Below are 17,286 nucleotides of genomic sequence, written 5' to 3'. Positions count from 1 at the left end.
CTGAGAGAAAGAGATATCCCCACAAGTGTTGGTCTGAGAGAGTCACATCAATCTCTACTTAATAATTATTTCCTTTTTGCTAGCTTTAAGGTAATTGTTTCAATAATTGCTTCAATATAGTGCACTGTCCTACCTTATACTACACTTCTACTAGTTTTAGCTTTTATACTGTGTAGTAAATATTTTGTCTGATAATTTGTATTAATAAATGATTAATTTTATATAAATATTCTCATTTTGCCAATCATTAAAACCTACAGGACAAAAGTGGTTCAACCACACCTCTGTAATTCCTTAAATTTAAACCGTTGACATGATTCAGGGCTAAGACTGGATTAAGCCACACCTAGACTGCTTCCTGAGAAGTGGTTTAGAAAATCAGGGAGTCCTTTCTGCACCTTGTGACTCAATGGCAGAGCTTTTTAATAAATTTTGCCTAAGCCTTCCATTCCACCCGTGACAATATACTTGGATATTAGTCTTTGTACAACAGCTGATGTAACAAGCCAGCATAGAAGTTGTATTTCTAGCAAAGTCACTACACTTCCCACTGTCATAGTGTTAAGAGCGGGGAGACCTGTAGGCTGAGAAAAACTCAGCCTCTGATCACCTGGGTCACTGTCCACTGCCCATCATGGGCTGTATCTCAATTGTTCTTCATAAACAATTTGTGCATCTTCAGGGGTTTAGTTAAATATTCTAAGTGGATGCTTTGAGACTGGTTAAAAAAACAATTATAGCATCTGATTTAGTTGAATGTTCATCTGTTTCTAAAAATACACTTACTCTTTGGTAAGGAAAGATTTTCTATTTTTCCATATTCATGGAAATTAGATGCAGAGCTCCTGTCATACTGATGAAAATTCAGCTTCAATATTTTTCCTAGCTCAACTCTGAAAATGTATCTCTGTCTCTCTCTGTTACTGATCCTTCCTCCTCCCACAAATAGATCCAATTAGAAAAGCTATCATATTGATGTAGTATGGGCAGATATGGATTTGCAATGACAACAAAAGTGTAAAAGAGATGTCACTATTTTCAGCCCTCTTAAGATGGAAAAATTGAAATCGGTGGATGCTATTTGTAAGGCTAAAAATATAGCCCTCTGACAATAATTGGGATCATTGGGATTCTACAAGAAGATAGAGGGATTATCTGCTACTTTAGGTATTGCAGATATGCTGCTGAATACATCACTGAAAAAGAGAAAAAAAGCATTATCATTAGTTCACAGCTCTCAGCAATCACCTCTTATCTGGCTTTTGCTTAATGCTCTCCTTATTTATTTTTCTGTGTGCTGTGTATGCAACCAAATGACTGTAACAGATACTCAAAATGCAGGGATACAGCTTGACCTTGCTATGCCCCATCATGGAAAATTCTAGTCCCATATATAGAATACTTCTGTAATTAGCAAATACAGCATATGATTTACCAGACAAAAATTTCCTATAGTACATATTAGTATCTTTGCTAGAATCCAGTGCTAGCTTTAGTGCTGATAACATGGTGGCAGGATAGGATACTAGGTGACTGGTGGTTCTGGTTGATGTAGATGTTCTGTGACTACCAGTTTTATGTTGCACCTATTTAATGATTCCCTGTGATTTTGGAGGAATGCAAAAGGATACCTTTCGTCTGTTGCAAAAATTTAGTCATTGAAAAGTGATATTACCTTCAGCAAGTGATTTTTATTTTTACAAATATTATTTTATGGAATGTGTTTAATGCACAAAGTTGAATATTGAGAAATAAAAAAAAAATTAAAAATTATACTCCTTCCTTCCTTCCTTCTTTCCTTCCTTCCTTCCTCCCTCCCTCCTCTTCCTCCTTCCTTCCCTCTTTCCCTCCCTCCCTTCACCCTAGACCATGTGTTTACACCAGAAGAGACTAACTTATACCAGTTTCCATTCTGTCTCTATAATTTACCAATAAAACATTGTAAGTTTTTGCAGGCTCTCTGACTTTTGATATTACTTTTCAACCAATCTTCAGTGTTCCCTTTGCCTTCAAGGTGGGGCACCACAGGTGCTCTGAAAGATTTTTATCTGGCATTATTATTGGAATCAACACTAAAATGATATGTACAGAAAGAGATTTATGACTCCTTAAATATCAGCTGCTGTAGAGATTATAGAACTTATTTTGCAAAAAATAGCTATATCTTCACTGCAAAAGAGAGCATTTCTTTTGAGAAAGCCAATTGAAAAGAGTCATCAAAGTATAAAATTCTACTGAAGAAAACATGGGGGTGACTTTTCATTTTAGTCCTGTTTAAGATTGGCATGTGTTTCCTGCCTGTTTTACCTTTACTAATCGTTCTGAAATAAAAATGTGCCCTTGGTCCGATGAATGGGACTAAAAATGATGATTCGTATTATCCAAATGTAAGTACACATTTAATAACTTGTGTTGGAAATGATGAATTTGAAATCTTTCAGAAGTTATTTAAGTAGTTACAAAAGCATGTGATGTTACCCAAATGAAAAAAAAAAAAAACACAAAAACCCCTAAAAAACCCCAAAACCTGTGATACTTTTTATGTTAAAAAATTTTGGAAAATTCAGTTGAATTCCCATGAAACTAGCTTACTGAAAAACCTATTACAATTTAAATTCAGTCAATATGCAACTGCTGACAAAATCTGAACTACATTCCAAAAATTAATGGTCTCATGTCACTTAAAAACAAGGTGTATGTTCAAGCTTTCTATTTATGAACTATTTCAAAGATCAAAGAGCTTATCTTTCAGGGTTTCACCTTTGTACAGAAACATTACATATAAACATGCTGGGCTGGTTTTGTCTGGAGTAAAGTTCTTCATAGTAGCTAGTATGGGGCTATGTTTTGGATTTGTGCTGGAAACCAGTGAGTTTTCTCACTTTCATGCTTCCAATTCTATTCTCCCATCCTACTGGAGGGAGTGAACTAGCAGCTGTGTGGTGCTTAGTTGACAGCTGGGGTTAAACTAAGACACATCCTTGAACAGAACCTGCTTGAGAAATAAAATCTATTAAAGCTGATAAAATGTGACTTCTGCATCTAACATACATAATGTCTTGATTGTCTATGCATGTTTTTTGGGTTTGTAACACTCGGTTTGTAACACTGTGCATGAGGGTTCATCAGAAAGCTACCTGGGAATAGAAAGAGGGCTGAATGAAGTAATTTCATTTTATCACTTCCCTGTATGAAGAAAATTATGGCACAGCTCTCTGATTTGTAATAGCTCAATAACAGCAAAAAGGCTGAGAATGTGGTATTGTCTGTGTGATTAGGGTTTTAGAATAAAGTATAACTATTGTCTTGGTAGAGTTCAGAATGGCCTGAGAGGTAGAAATGTTTTCCTTGACATGGTGTCATATTGAGATGTTCTTGCTTTAAAACAGTTTTATATTGCTTTTACCACTGAGACTCCATTTTTTGTATTCCCCACTAATGTTTCACTTTGTTCAGATCTGACATTATGACCTTACTGGTAAACTCTTTGCTTGCTAATTTGAAATATTGTATTCTGGGAAAAGGGAATTGATTTCTCGAGAGAGGTGATGAGGAGTAGCAAAGTGGAGATTCAAGGGTTTTATGTTTAAATATTAATATTCTTTTTGTTTGCATACATCTATGTTTGTTTATAGCTAGCTCAGTTACTGAATTAACATATCAAATATTTAATCTAAACAAATTAGTATATTATTAAAGTAAAAATAGCTCATGTCAATCTGTCTGAGGTTGAGCTATTATTTTATTTGCATTAACCTTCCTTTGACCCAACTGATACTTAGACAAAATAAAGCCAGTTCATTCTACCTTTTTAATCTCCTCTTTTCTCCAGCTCTTTTTTTGGATTTTTTTTTTGATCTCATTTTTCTGGCAGTATTATTTTTTTTTTTTAGACATTAAACCCAGTTCAGAGATTAAGGATTCTTTTATTATTATGAAACCCTTCACATTATTGCTAAAATTATGCACATTTTGCTACTCTGTGGATAGTGCTAATTAGGAGTAGGAGGAAGCAGATGATGACGTTATTCCTCTTCTTCAAGAGCATTTGCTTCTCATTTATGCAACTACGTCCCCCATTGCCCCATATCCTCAGTAGACCATCCAGACATGCTAAATCTGGTCTTGAAGTTTTCCTGCATTATTCATAGCATCAAGTGGTTGGTTGTTCAGATTGTAATTTACTATAATCAATTTTCTGGGTCCTCCAGATCAAAGAGATTTTTAATTATTAAATACAAGGTTATACATGGGCTCATCTCTCGGAGGAATGTTAAACCTCGCTAACTTACTTAAATTCCCTTAGAAGCTATTAGACCTATGAACAGGATTAAGCAGTAGCTCTTCAATTATCAGCATATATATTACAAACATTTTTTTATTGCTTTCTCTTGGGTAGTAATCTCTTCTCTAGCAATGCTTTTCCAAAAAGGCAAGAGGCTCTCTCTGCCTTGCATTTCTCTGTTAGGTTTCTGAAATACCAGAGCGGATGTTTACCTGCACCGTCAGTGTCATGACCTCCACATTTCCTTTTCAGCCTAAATTGCACAATGTGTGTCTTGTTAGCATTTAAGTGTGACTGTCAAACTCTTAAATTCAAGACAAACACCATTTTTTTTCCTTTGTGAAGGGAGGTGGATGAAATATAAATGCAATGCTTAACCTGAGGTTGAGTTTGCTTTGTTTGCTGTAGCACTGGTCTGGATTTCTGAACTTAGGGGGCTAATATCTGAGAGGGAACCATTGTTGCTTACCATTCATGAGTCACTGCAGTGAAGCTAGGGGAAATACCAAAATTCACAGTCAAAAAATCATCCTTTGACAGTTTGTTGTTCTTCCTTGCTGACTTACACTTATTCCCATCAATACTTTCTCATTTCTTTCTTGGTCACTTGCTCTTTCCTTTACAGACTACATCTGACACCTATTACTCTTTCAGTTCCTTTCCAGCTTCTCTTGGGCAACCTCAGCTTCAGACTTGACAGCTGCATGTAAGAAGATTCTGCTCAGCTCTGCTAAAGGGTAACATGCAGGAGAGGGTATATGTGAAGCTTTTGAGACAGGCATAATCCTATTTGACTTTTGAGTTTTCTGGCAGAGAATTGTTTCCCATATTTAATTTCAAATAGGAAAGTATCCTCAAATACAACATAGCTATCATATATGTTATGATTAAAATCTTATGTGTAATCCACTCATATTCTTAATTGAAAACATGCATTTGACAGGCTGGAGTATCACCAGTCACCCACTGTAAAGTAACACCATCAAAAACTGCAGCCTGTTTTCCTGCAGCTGGAGAAATCTATCCGTGGTGGTGAAGGACAAACTGTCCTCAGCTAAAAGCTTCCATCTTTCTGGCAGAAGCAACTGAAGTAACATGTATTCATTTTTCAACTGCTCCAATGTAGAGCCAGCAGTGTTTGCATGGTTGTGCTGGCCTCATATCAGGTGGCAATGTGTTCTACATGCTGAAGGCAACTGAGGCACTGGTGTGATCCATCCTGCTATTTATGCAAGGGGTTGGTGTTAATTTGAAGAGAAGGAGCCATATGTTTTAAATAGCTGCAGCTGGAACCTCCAGAACTTAGAGCATGCAGTTTATAGCTGGGACTTATGAAAGCAGGAGTCAGAGGCCACTATTCATTCAAGCCATTAATGTCATTCTTATCCTGTGCTTTTAGGATTATTATAGATTAGTGTATGTGACATGCTGAATAAAGTGTGAATATATTTAACTCAAATGTGACCTTCCCATTAAATATTATTGGATGCCTTGGCTATTTTAATATTTTTTGTTTAAGGTTCTGAAGTTGGCACCATGGTCTGTTAAATGAATTGTCTTTTCAGTCACATAAAAATGCATATGCATGTATATGAACAAAAAATATGCTCTATGCATACACAGAGCTTTATCTGTACATAAAGTCAGATGCAAGTACTTGGTTAGAAAACATAAATGACATTGTAACTTAATTGCAGAAGTGGAGAAACAGGCTTGTTGGAATACTTATAATTCCTTTTGCCCAGTGCAGATTATGTAAAATTGCATTTCAGGGACTGATGGTGGAGTGATTAGCAGCAAAGTACAGTGTAGTGGGAGGTCATAGAGGTTGAGTGCCCTCTCAGAAATCACTCAGTCTTGAAGAGGGTCTAAATGAGTTGAGCACTAATGCTGCAAAATCTCTTGGCTGGCCACCTGTCTGGGGACGGGTAAGAACTCATACTTGTCTGAGACTGGCTTGAAACTGGAATCGAGATCCCACTGTTATGCTCTTAAAGAAAGGGAAAATAAATGTTGAATTTGGGGCAAGGCAGAATTAAATTTATTTGGCTAAAATTCCACTTCCTTAAAAATATGTTATGGAAAAAGTAAGATAGTAGTGGAAAGTGATTAACACAACAACAACCCACCAAACATCCACACGTCTTTAAGGCAATCAAAAGGAAAGAAACCCTCACAGCAGGCAGCAGTCATACGGTCTGTAGCATGTAGCAGTAGTAGGTTGTAGCACCTACTTCGGCTTGGCTCCCAGTGAAATCCCTCATGTTTTGGCTACATCAGAAACACAGCACCAGGGCAAATCTCTTGAAGTGCCTCTAGCGAGGTCGCTCAAAGAGCAGTGAAGTTAGATATAGAAATACATGCTAGAGGTGAATAACCTCAGGAGTCCTGCAACAGGCTTTTTGAAATATACATATGAGATTTAGGGGGACAGATCTCATGGATCTTTAATCTCTCGTTTTCAGTCGTCTGGGCAGCCTCAGTAAACATGGCTGTTTACATGAAGAGTTCCTAAGGCAGAGCAGAATAAAAATGCTCCTGAAAGCATACTTTCAGAGAGGCACATAATACACTACTTCCCTGCACCTACTCAGCTACTTTATTAGCAACAAAAAGGGAGGAGTCTTGTTTATGTTTCTTCTCTCCCTGTGTTGGGTTTCCACCCTTGCACTAGATCTGACCTGAGTGGTTCCTTTTGGTATCTGATCTTACTCATAGACTTTGTGGTTCTTTTGAGTAGTTTTTTGACATTACAACATGTCATACTAGCTTGGAGGAAGGAGGGAAGGGAGGTTACTGATTGGACCAGATGACCTCCAAAGGTCCCTTCCAACTATTTTGTGATTCCAGGGGAAGAGGAAAGTTTGACACAGGAGATGTGTTTGGTTGTAAGGATGTGAGACAAACACTATGGGGAGGGAGTCAAGAGGGCCTTTTCCTTGCAGCAGCAGTGAACTGATATTTGGCCTTCTCCTGTTTTTTGAAGTGGTACCTAGTGAAAACTTGTATCCTTGCACCTCCTTGTTATTCCATTTCCTTGTCCTGGTTTGCATAACTATCAGCTGAGACTGGAGGCTCTTCACAGCACAGCTCTTATTATTCAGTCTGTCTGTAAACTGCCTACCATAGTAGCTGAGGCTATAGAACTATTTGTGAACAGTAATAATATACCTGTCATACGCTCCAGTAAATGCTTGCTTTATCTCCTGACATGATTTGCTGTGGTTCTGGGTTTCTTTGGTAGGGTGTTATTCAAACTTGCTGTTTTGTGGCCAGCAGCTGCCTTTTGAAATAGCTGATATTTTGATACAATATTATTTTAATCCTTTTTTTTAACCATTAAATATTTCTGCATCTCAGCATACAAAGACAATAATTTGGTCTCTGAGCCTTTTGCAGTATATATTGGTTGGTGTAGAGCTGACCTCTATACATTGGCTATGTTCTCTTGGGTATTTGAACTGAATAACATGAAATTTCAAAGGGAATTAATTCACTTCCTTTTCCTCTTCCGCCTTCAAAATTGTGCTGCCAATGTTTTACCAGAAATGCCTTCACATGGGCAAGGTGACCTGCTTGACTTTCATCTAGTCACTTGAGCCAAATGACCTTTGCTAGATTTGACAATTTTATGGTACTTGAGGAAAAGGCACGCTGCATAATACATAGCACACCTTTATGATCCATTATCCCTCACATACCCTGGAAACTTTGCTGAACTTTTGCGACCCTCTGTGCTGCTTTTATTGCAGTGAGCAGTGAGGTTCTTTGTTTTCTGCCTTCAGTCATCTACCAAGGAGAGTTCAGATTGCATTTACCTGCCCCACAGGGAGATATTTTAGGTACAGAATTAATAACTACACTAGAAGCATACCTGTCCAATATTTGCCCAGCACTACTTTAAGTAATGAAGCCTACTGTAGTGAAAATCAAGACACATTTCTTTTGCCACCTTTCCCCAATCCTCTCCCCAGCCCCTCCTTCTTAAAAGGTTAGGGAGGAGGTAACTCAGATTGAAATAACAGCTTCACCCTCTCCTTACATCCTTAAGGAAAAGGACTGTGGGATATGAAAGGGAACATCAGCTGAGACTGGATTCTGTCTATGAACATAGGGGTATGCCTTACACTTTGGGTATATCCTTTTTCTACAAACATACATGTTCTATATTTATAGTGGTAAAAGCAAAGCAACAGTAACCCACCAACTCTTCCCTTCAGACAATACAAGTGGAGATGTGTTGATGTATCCCATCCTCTTGCCTTTCTGTATGTTCCTCCTTTGATGCTAGTATCCTAAAGTCAGAGCCAAGGTGGTTTTAACTGCTGCTTTTTATAAAAAGAAAGAACAAGAGAAAACTCTCCTGGAGTATGAATGAATACAATTAGGTGACTGGTGACCTGACACGGCATGCACAGCGTGAAACACTTTTTTCAAGTATACATACAATTATCTTACTTTTAATAACAGTAATATCTGTAAAGGCTTATGAAAACATTAAGAGCTGACTAGAAGAAAAAGCAGAGGAAATTCTCCTTTCTCCTCCCTTCTCAGTAGTCTATAGGACTGCATGAGTAGTGCCTAGGATGAAGTCCTTATGAAAATAACAAAATGGGACAATGTGTAAACCAAAATGCATTTAATGCTGAAAACATACTTTATCAGAAAAAAAAGGCATCTATTTGTACAGTTACTGGCATAAAATCACTTAGCACTGTTGTGCATTTCATTAATGTGACTTTTTATACAAATATTCCACGCAAAGCCGGGATCACATTATGAACTTAGTAGTTGAACTGTGTATCAAGGCAGCAAGGAGTGGTATGGGGAAGATGGTCTCTCAGATATTCCCTGAGCTTTAAATTCTCAGCAAGAGGTGTAAATATACTCCTTGCAGATATGCCTGGCTGAATGTGTTTGTACAAAAGAGCCCATTAAAGGTATATGATGCGTGTAACATGCGAGTAGTCGGGGTTACATGAGAGGAAAGTGAAACATCTGAGAAGAGAGGTAGAGAAAGCACTCTCTGTAAGGCTTCTCCCAACACATTTTGTTTAAATATTTATGCTACCTAAAGGTGTATATACTGCCGTGGAGAAGTGACTGCTGTATGCCTAGCCTTGCAGCCAGTAGCTCTTTCTGGTTAAAGAGGCTGATGATTGCAGTGGTAGCAGTATGGGCTTCTAAATATAAGCCTGTGGAAATGTTTGGACATATGAGGGGAGAGTCAGGAGAAAGTCTATGAGATTAAATCCTTGCTAAATTTGTTGTCTGAACAAAGCAGTTCAAAATGAGCCTGGTTATACCCCCAGGTAACAGTCAGTCCTTCCTGTAGCTGCAATGTGTGATGGTACAAAACCCATAAGCATAAGTGGCTTAATGAAACTTTTCACAGGAGTGTAGTACATAGTTAAGGGAGAAATTTAGATTGAAAAGTACAAATAAAGGTTAAACAAGAGAAGATTAATAAAGGAGGATTACGAAAGGGGAAAAAAAATCATCTGCAAAATGAAACAAAAAACCCATCCATGGGTACAAGAGCTGCAATAGCTCTTATATGTGCTCATTTGTTGATATGAAAAGGGCTATACATCACAACATGCTAGTAGCAGACAGGTGATTGTCTTCTACCATATGCTAATGTAGATACAATAAGTAAAACTTGGAGATTTTGTAGTTGTTTGTTTTTAAATTACTTTGTTCTGTGCCAGTCAGTCAATGAATAATGTGTGCTGTTTGAGGGAAATATATTGAATATGGTGGAATAATGGTAAGCTGAAAATTATTTTTATAAAAGCAACAGCTCAGATTCCTAGTGCAAATTTCACCTTTGTCCCTGGGGCTGCAAATTTTTTTTGGCTTGGTGTGCCCAAACATCTCCTCTACCTATCCGTAGGAACCCCATATACACAGCCACAAGGCAAATGGACTATGTGGCTTCTAACCAGTTCCAGCAGATTCCATACTTCCAGAATATTATGGAGTTTCAATTATATTATATTGTCTTAAAAATTTGTTCATGAATATTTAGATAAGAAGTAACTTATGCTGCTAACTAGTGTATTGCTGTAATGAAAAATAACAACTGAAAGTATTTGGTTTAAGTGCTAATTTCATTTTATACCCAATTTTTAGATGTAATGCTAATTTGATTTAGAAAAGCTAGCTGGTAACAAGATACAGGTGTTTTGAACAGCTTAGAACACTTCCTAGAAATCCTTGTAAACATATCTTCAGGAGGCATGCAGGTTTCTTAGGAATGGCATCAGAGCTCTGATGAATTAACATTGTTCTTTGCTCTGACAGAAAGACTTGTAAATGGCATTCAGAAGAACGATAAGTGTAACAAAAGTAGGTCAGCTTGGCAAATAAATAGCCTGACTTACCCATAGGCCTTGAATTGCTGGCATTTTGAGATTCCGGGCCAGCTTTGTACCAAATCTGCTCATCCCATATCATATTTAATCTGTACCCTCTTTTGTGGCTTGTCAAAGATTTATTTGATATACAGTGCATATAAAAACTAATATTCCAGTGCTGAATTTTTTTAGTAGCTAGTTTAGCTTGATTCACTGTGACATTCCCCCGTGTAATGACATCTTAGCTACCAGTTTCACATCATTAATTATGATATTGCTCTGTACTATGACAAGAGGCTTAAATTAAAACTTGTTTTAAAATGTATAAACTGACATTTTTCGGGGTCATTTATTTCATGAAGTAATAGATATTGCAGGCATGAAGGAAATATTACTCCAAATTCTGTGCGTTGCTAACAATGTTTTTGGAGCAATAGCTGTTGGATAAACAGAAATAAAACTGATGTAAGGACCTCTTTTTCTTTTTCCTGTTCACTCCAACCCAATGTTTCAAAAGCATCAAGAGTTGTGAAAAGATATTATATCTTTCATTGAAGAATTCTACTGAATGTGACCTTACATTATCCACTTAAGCATATGGCTATAAAGTGTGTTCCAAAAGTCTTTCTGCAGGAATTTAAGCAGTCACAGGCTTAGGTCTTTAATCTAAATTGTTTAGGATTAACTAAAATAAAAAAAAAAAAACACATGATCATTTTATCCTGTGAATGATGGATTTCCTTAATCTGATTTGAAAACTGGATGCAACAGCAGTACTTGCTGTATTTTTACTTACAGCAAAAACGGATTGTAAGAAGAAGTGCTCTGATTGTGTGATTTCACCTTTTCTATGTTGATTTTCACAACATAGAAAAGTTTACCATGTTATTTTGGGCACACATTTGTTTGAAAGAAACAACAGCTTCCTGCTCCCTTTACATTTCAGCAGTGCAGGTATCTAACAGCTCTTTGCTCCCTTTCTTCAATGAGACATGCATTTGATTTGTTAGCAGATGGTCTTTTTTCTCTACAGTGCTAATCAAACTTTGATACATTTGGATTTGCACAAGGGAAAAGCTGACAAGGCTGACTGAGCGCATCTGCTTAGCTGTTTCTTGCAGTTCCTGAGAAATGACTCAATATTCACTTAAGGCTGAAATGCTGGAATTGGAGAGTCAATGCGGTGGCAGAAACGTCATTTTCTGTAATCAGCTAGGGCAGAGCGGCTGCTCACGCATCTCAAAATAACACTCAGGTTGATGGCACCAACTCCTTTTAATTGATGAATTGCAGCATTACTGTTTAACAGCATCTGAGCAACATCCTGTTTGTGAAAAACCTGACTAACCAGGGAATTCCACTTGGCTGTTCTGAAGTGGGATATTTTATAAACAAAGCAGTCTCAAGTCTTTTTCTTTAAACCATGTTTTGATATGAAAGAAAGTTCTGTGTATAGAGAGCTTTCAGAATTGAGGGTCAAATCAAACTCTTGGTATTGGAATTGATTTGGCAGGAAGGAGTGGTCAAGTATTCTTTCCATGTGAATAAATACTAGGTTGTTTTTTATTTTGGTTTTGGTGCTGTTTTTTGTATGTTTTTGTTTTGTTTTGTTTTTTAAACTTTTCCCTGGAAGATAAAAAAAGACAGTATATCTTAACTTTCTGCTAGGCTCTCCTTAGTGCCCATGTCAGCAACATATATGATATCTGAGCTGCTACCAGCAGCTATATCTTTTGCTGTCTAGACTCCTCACTGCATCCTGATATTATACTTTCTGGTTAATTATACTGTGGAAGGCCAACCTTTTCTCTTTTCACATTTCTTCCTTTCTACCCTGTGTATCAACTTGTGAGAGACAGTGAGTTCCAAGTATTTATGCTGAGCATACAGAAAATTGTTATGCAGCTCTAGCTTTTCACTTGTGGAAACAGAAAGTCATACTAATATGCAGTAAAACGACATGCATGATTCTTTGGTGGCCATGTTCTTACATACAACTTGAGAGAAATGTACATCCTACCACAGAGAAGGGTCAAAACTGTGACAGAGAGGTTCAGTTCAGTTTAGCATTGAAAAACAGCTTGAGAACACAGTGATGAAAAATGTTCCCCAAGTCCCTGCAGGGCATCCATCACTTGGGGCTTCCTTAGCATATCTTTTGTGACTGTTCCAGAAAAGAGACTTGTAGGAGGACATATGGTAATAAATACCACCTATTCTTTTGTCAACTGAAGATTCTCATATGATTTCCAAGAGCGTTTCTGGCTCATTTTCATCTCTAAATTCTGCCCTGCAAGTGAGTAGCTCTGCTTACAAAGTTGTTTATGACCAGGGAATGTTTTAAAACTGTAATGATTAGAGAGAACAGACAAAGAATCTGAACAGGGAAGATAAAACATGAAAAGAATGAAGGAGATGATAAGAAAAGATTGAGTTTACAATGGATATAGGAGGTCTTTGCTTTCCAGTGAAGGGAATTCCAAGTAATTAATGTGCTTTGCAATGGGCCCACCTTCTATAAATATTTCAGTCTGTTCAAACTGGTCTCTCTAAATTGGCAATTTAAAAATGAATTTACATGGGCAACACCAGATAATAAAAGTTTTATTTTTCAGTCAGGGAATTTAACTGGGTAATGCTGGAGCATACTGTTTGTTGGATTTAAAAAAGTGGAATTTGGCTAGTTTGCTTGCTCTTAATTTCTTCTTAATTTATGTTCCCTATGAACGGATGACTCCAATCAACTACATGAAAAGGAAGATGTATTTAGCAAGACAGAAAAAATTCAATGAGTGTCATCAAAGTATTGCAAAGCACTCTTGAAATGACAATACTAAAGAAGGATGGTAACAGGTCTGGCTTGGTGTTTCTCTGTAGATCATACTTTAGCAAGTATTGGAACTGCAGTTTCACCTGAAGTTTCTGGAATATGAGAGAAGGCAATGAAGGCTGAGTTTTGAGACAATTTTTGGTTTCCTTGCTCTACTGATTTTTTAGTTACTTTTGGTTGTGCTTAGGTTAAAAAAATCCAATCAATATTGGCAGGACTCACCTACAGCCACTGGCTTGGGCGTCTAGATGATTTCTGTGGTTATTATCTCCAGTGAGCTGTGCCACAATGTTTTCCTTTATTCTAGAAAATACCACATATCCAAGATACTAACAATATAGTTAATTTTTTTTGTTTGATATGGTTGGTTTTTTCTTTTTAATTTCAGTGCAACATTCATAACTCCAATCATTATTGGAATGATTTTGGTCCACTTTTATTCATCCTAGTTCTGATTGCAGTGCAGTAGTATTACAGGTAAGTATTACTGGAATATTCTATCTATATCGCTTTAGCAAAATGGGCATATTTGTACTGATAAGTGAAAATAAAGCATGTGAAATTTTTAATAAGGCATTTTCTTTCCCTTTCAATATCAAGTTCTCCTAACACCCTAAAATTAATTTAAAGTACTAATTTTTTTTTTTTTATATAGACTGATTCTTCAATGACTAAGATGTTTTTCACTTTTTAGTGTATGCACATTTCAGTAATATATATTTATTGGACTGATACAGTGTATCTTATGCTCCAGTATTTAATTTTACTTGGAGTGGTATAGAGAAAATCAGATAAATGGAGAGAGAAACTATTACTGTTTCAGACAATATATTTTCTCTATTGCACAATGATAGCATTACCACTAAGCAAAGATTCAGGAATTCTGTATCTGCAAGGTAGAATAATCCTTTCTATACATTGTCTTTGTGATGTTTCTCTTTTATGACTTACAAGATATCACTTTGTGTCTCATATAATGACATGATACAAGTTTCTTTGTAGTCACTGTACACATTGCTGGTTCTGAAGCTATGGAATTTGAGTTATGTAGCAGCCCAATTATATCAGCAGAAAAATAAAACTAAATATTTTTGTGGTTTTGCTAGCATGGAATTACAAAAGTGAAGTTAAGGGACAGAGGTGAAGCAGCTGAGTTATCTAGAAACTATGGCAAACCAGCATTCCCTTGATGCTTGAATTCAAGCATTTCATCATTTAGCTGCTATACATCAATGGTGACACATCATTTTCCATGATAAACTGTTTTTTTAATATAAACCATAATATCTGTGTTGGGTTTTCAGATATGAGGTAATTTTATGATGCGTGTATATCTCTCCTTCCTTATAAATGTCCAGATTGATCCATATTTCCACAGCAGATAAAATTGGAAAGTTCTTAGATCAAAAAACAATAACTGTTTGAGCAAAGTTTACTTTTCTAGTTGAAACAGAGCTGACAGTGGCCAGTTTTGTCACATCACTGTAGAACTATACTATATAGTGAGACTGCCTTAGGTGATCATAGAATCATAGAATGGTTTGTGTTGGAAGGGATTTTAAAGATGAAGTGATAATTCTCGGGGCATTAGTTATGGATATTGGTGTCATGCATAACTGCTTCTCTCTGCAATTGCAGATTGTTCTAGAGATCTTTAGCTCACACTGAATTCATGTGCAGGGATGTACTGTGTGTTGTCTTTACAGGTATTGTTTGATCGCAGATGGGATTGCACATCAGGGTCTTGTAAATGATTTAGCTTTGTTTTAGTCTTTTGCACACAGAAGTGTAGGAAGAACAATGAGAGGCCAACCTTCAAGTGGATTTCTTGTGAATAGTAGTGCAATATGCAGTAAGTTCAATCAAATATTGAAAGAAAGATGTCCAACATCTAAAGGGTGTGATTTTTAAACAGTAAAGGAGAAACAGGATGGGAGAAAGAAATACATCTGACCTCCTCCTTTAGAGGAGCTTAACATGGATGCTTTGTACTGTACAACCTTATACATCAAGTACAGGGTGCGAGTGCTGTCTTTCTTTAGCAAACAAATCCTTTTATAAGACATGATTACTTTTACTGTGGGTTGGCAGAGTTTTCCTTGGTTAACTTTATATTTGGACCATAGTTTTTCATGTTTTGCTGCAGGAGTGGAAAACACGAAAGTACCTGTGATCTTTCCTGGCCTATTTCTGTAGCAAATGTCTGTTTGTGTTCTATTATAAATTCTGTGTTTTGTTTTGGGTGATGGTAAGTGTTATGGAGATGAAACAGGTTCTCCATAGCCATTAAGAATTAAAAATCAATGTCATGCATGTGATTTGGAGCACTAAGCTTAATGACCCAAGTCTTTCTTCTCTGATGTTGCTTTGCTTTTCATTAATGGACACCATAACTAGGTAAACACAGCTGAGATGCAAATCTGCTACAGAAACTTGTTTTATAATGTCCCTCTATAAAGAGAGGGAAGACTTGGGATGTACATTTTTGAATGCTTATCTTTAAATAACATTGCTGGGCCTTTTTAAATGTAACATTAAACCTGTGATGTGCTACTTGGTAATATTTTAGTAGCTGAAGATCTCCTTAGCTCAAAATTAGTATGTAAGCTGTAAAGGAGTGAACTCAGAATCATCTGCACTGTCACAGATTTTCCTCACAATTCCAGTTGATGCCAAAATCTAAAAAAAGTTAACTCCTTGCTTCTCATCCACTGGAAGAATTTGGGACAATAACGTGGTTCGTGTATGTGCATTATTCCCACACGTGCATTTGATATATTTTTAAACTCTATGTATCTGTGTATGAGAATGCGTATTTGTAGATGTGGCAAAGGTGCTAGTCCAGCTGCAGTCCAGATTCATACCTGCTATAAGAACATGTTACATCCAAGCATTTCAGTGCTAAAATTCTTCTGCAGAGTCTAATATAATACTAGGATTTTCAGAACTTTAGAGGATGCTCTTAGATAGGATGAGAAGAAAAGCAAGCCTTCAAAGTATACTTACTCGTAGCTTTTTTAAGACACTACCCTAATAGTCTGAAGACCCATGTTTCTTCTTGGAAATGGAGACCATATACTTTTTTTCTGAAGAAATTATGAGACCATATTTGTTAGAATCTAATTATCTATACAACAATAGTCTTCTGAATGCAAGTGGGGTACAGCAGTCTTAAAAGGCATGGATATAACCCAGAAACCTTCAGGTCAGCTACAGAAACAGGGTGACCATATAAACAGAAGTAGCCTCAAAAAAATTACCCTTGTAATTCTTTGTGGAGAAATTATGTTGCCTCCATTTAACAGATAGGAGGAACTGACATAAAGCCTCATGCAGGATATGCTAAAGCAAGTACCTATCCTTAAGCAGCTTTCTGAGCTTATCTTTCAAGAAGTTAAACTGTAATTGACTGAAAATCTATAGCATTGTTGGCTATTGATGCACATTTCCTAATCACATTCCTACACAACAATCACAGGATTTTCCTATCTTAGTGGAAAGTCAGTTGTCTCCATATCTGCAATTAGTTAATGCAGTCTGACTAATCCTGAGGCATATGGAGCCAAAAGTGAAGTGGTTATGGAGATCAATTAAGAAAACATTTGTGAAGTGTAATTCAGCAGCATGTGCCATTGTATCTGCAACACCTCTGGTATTTATATAAAACCTTAGATTAGAATTTTGGAGATTGTGTAAGAAGAATTCAGGAAGATAAAGATGTGTTGTCCATTCAGTTATGTATCAAATATTTTTTCAAGTCAGTGTGGAGAAAAAAATCTTTGATACATCAACCTATGAAGCAAACTATGACT

This window comes from Myiozetetes cayanensis, unplaced genomic scaffold (genome assembly GCF_022539395.1).
Source record: "Myiozetetes cayanensis isolate MyiCay16 unplaced genomic scaffold, myiCay2020 scf1, whole genome shotgun sequence".
Taxonomy (NCBI): domain Eukaryota; kingdom Metazoa; phylum Chordata; class Aves; order Passeriformes; family Tyrannidae; genus Myiozetetes; species Myiozetetes cayanensis.
This window is presented reverse-complemented; position numbering follows the sequence as displayed.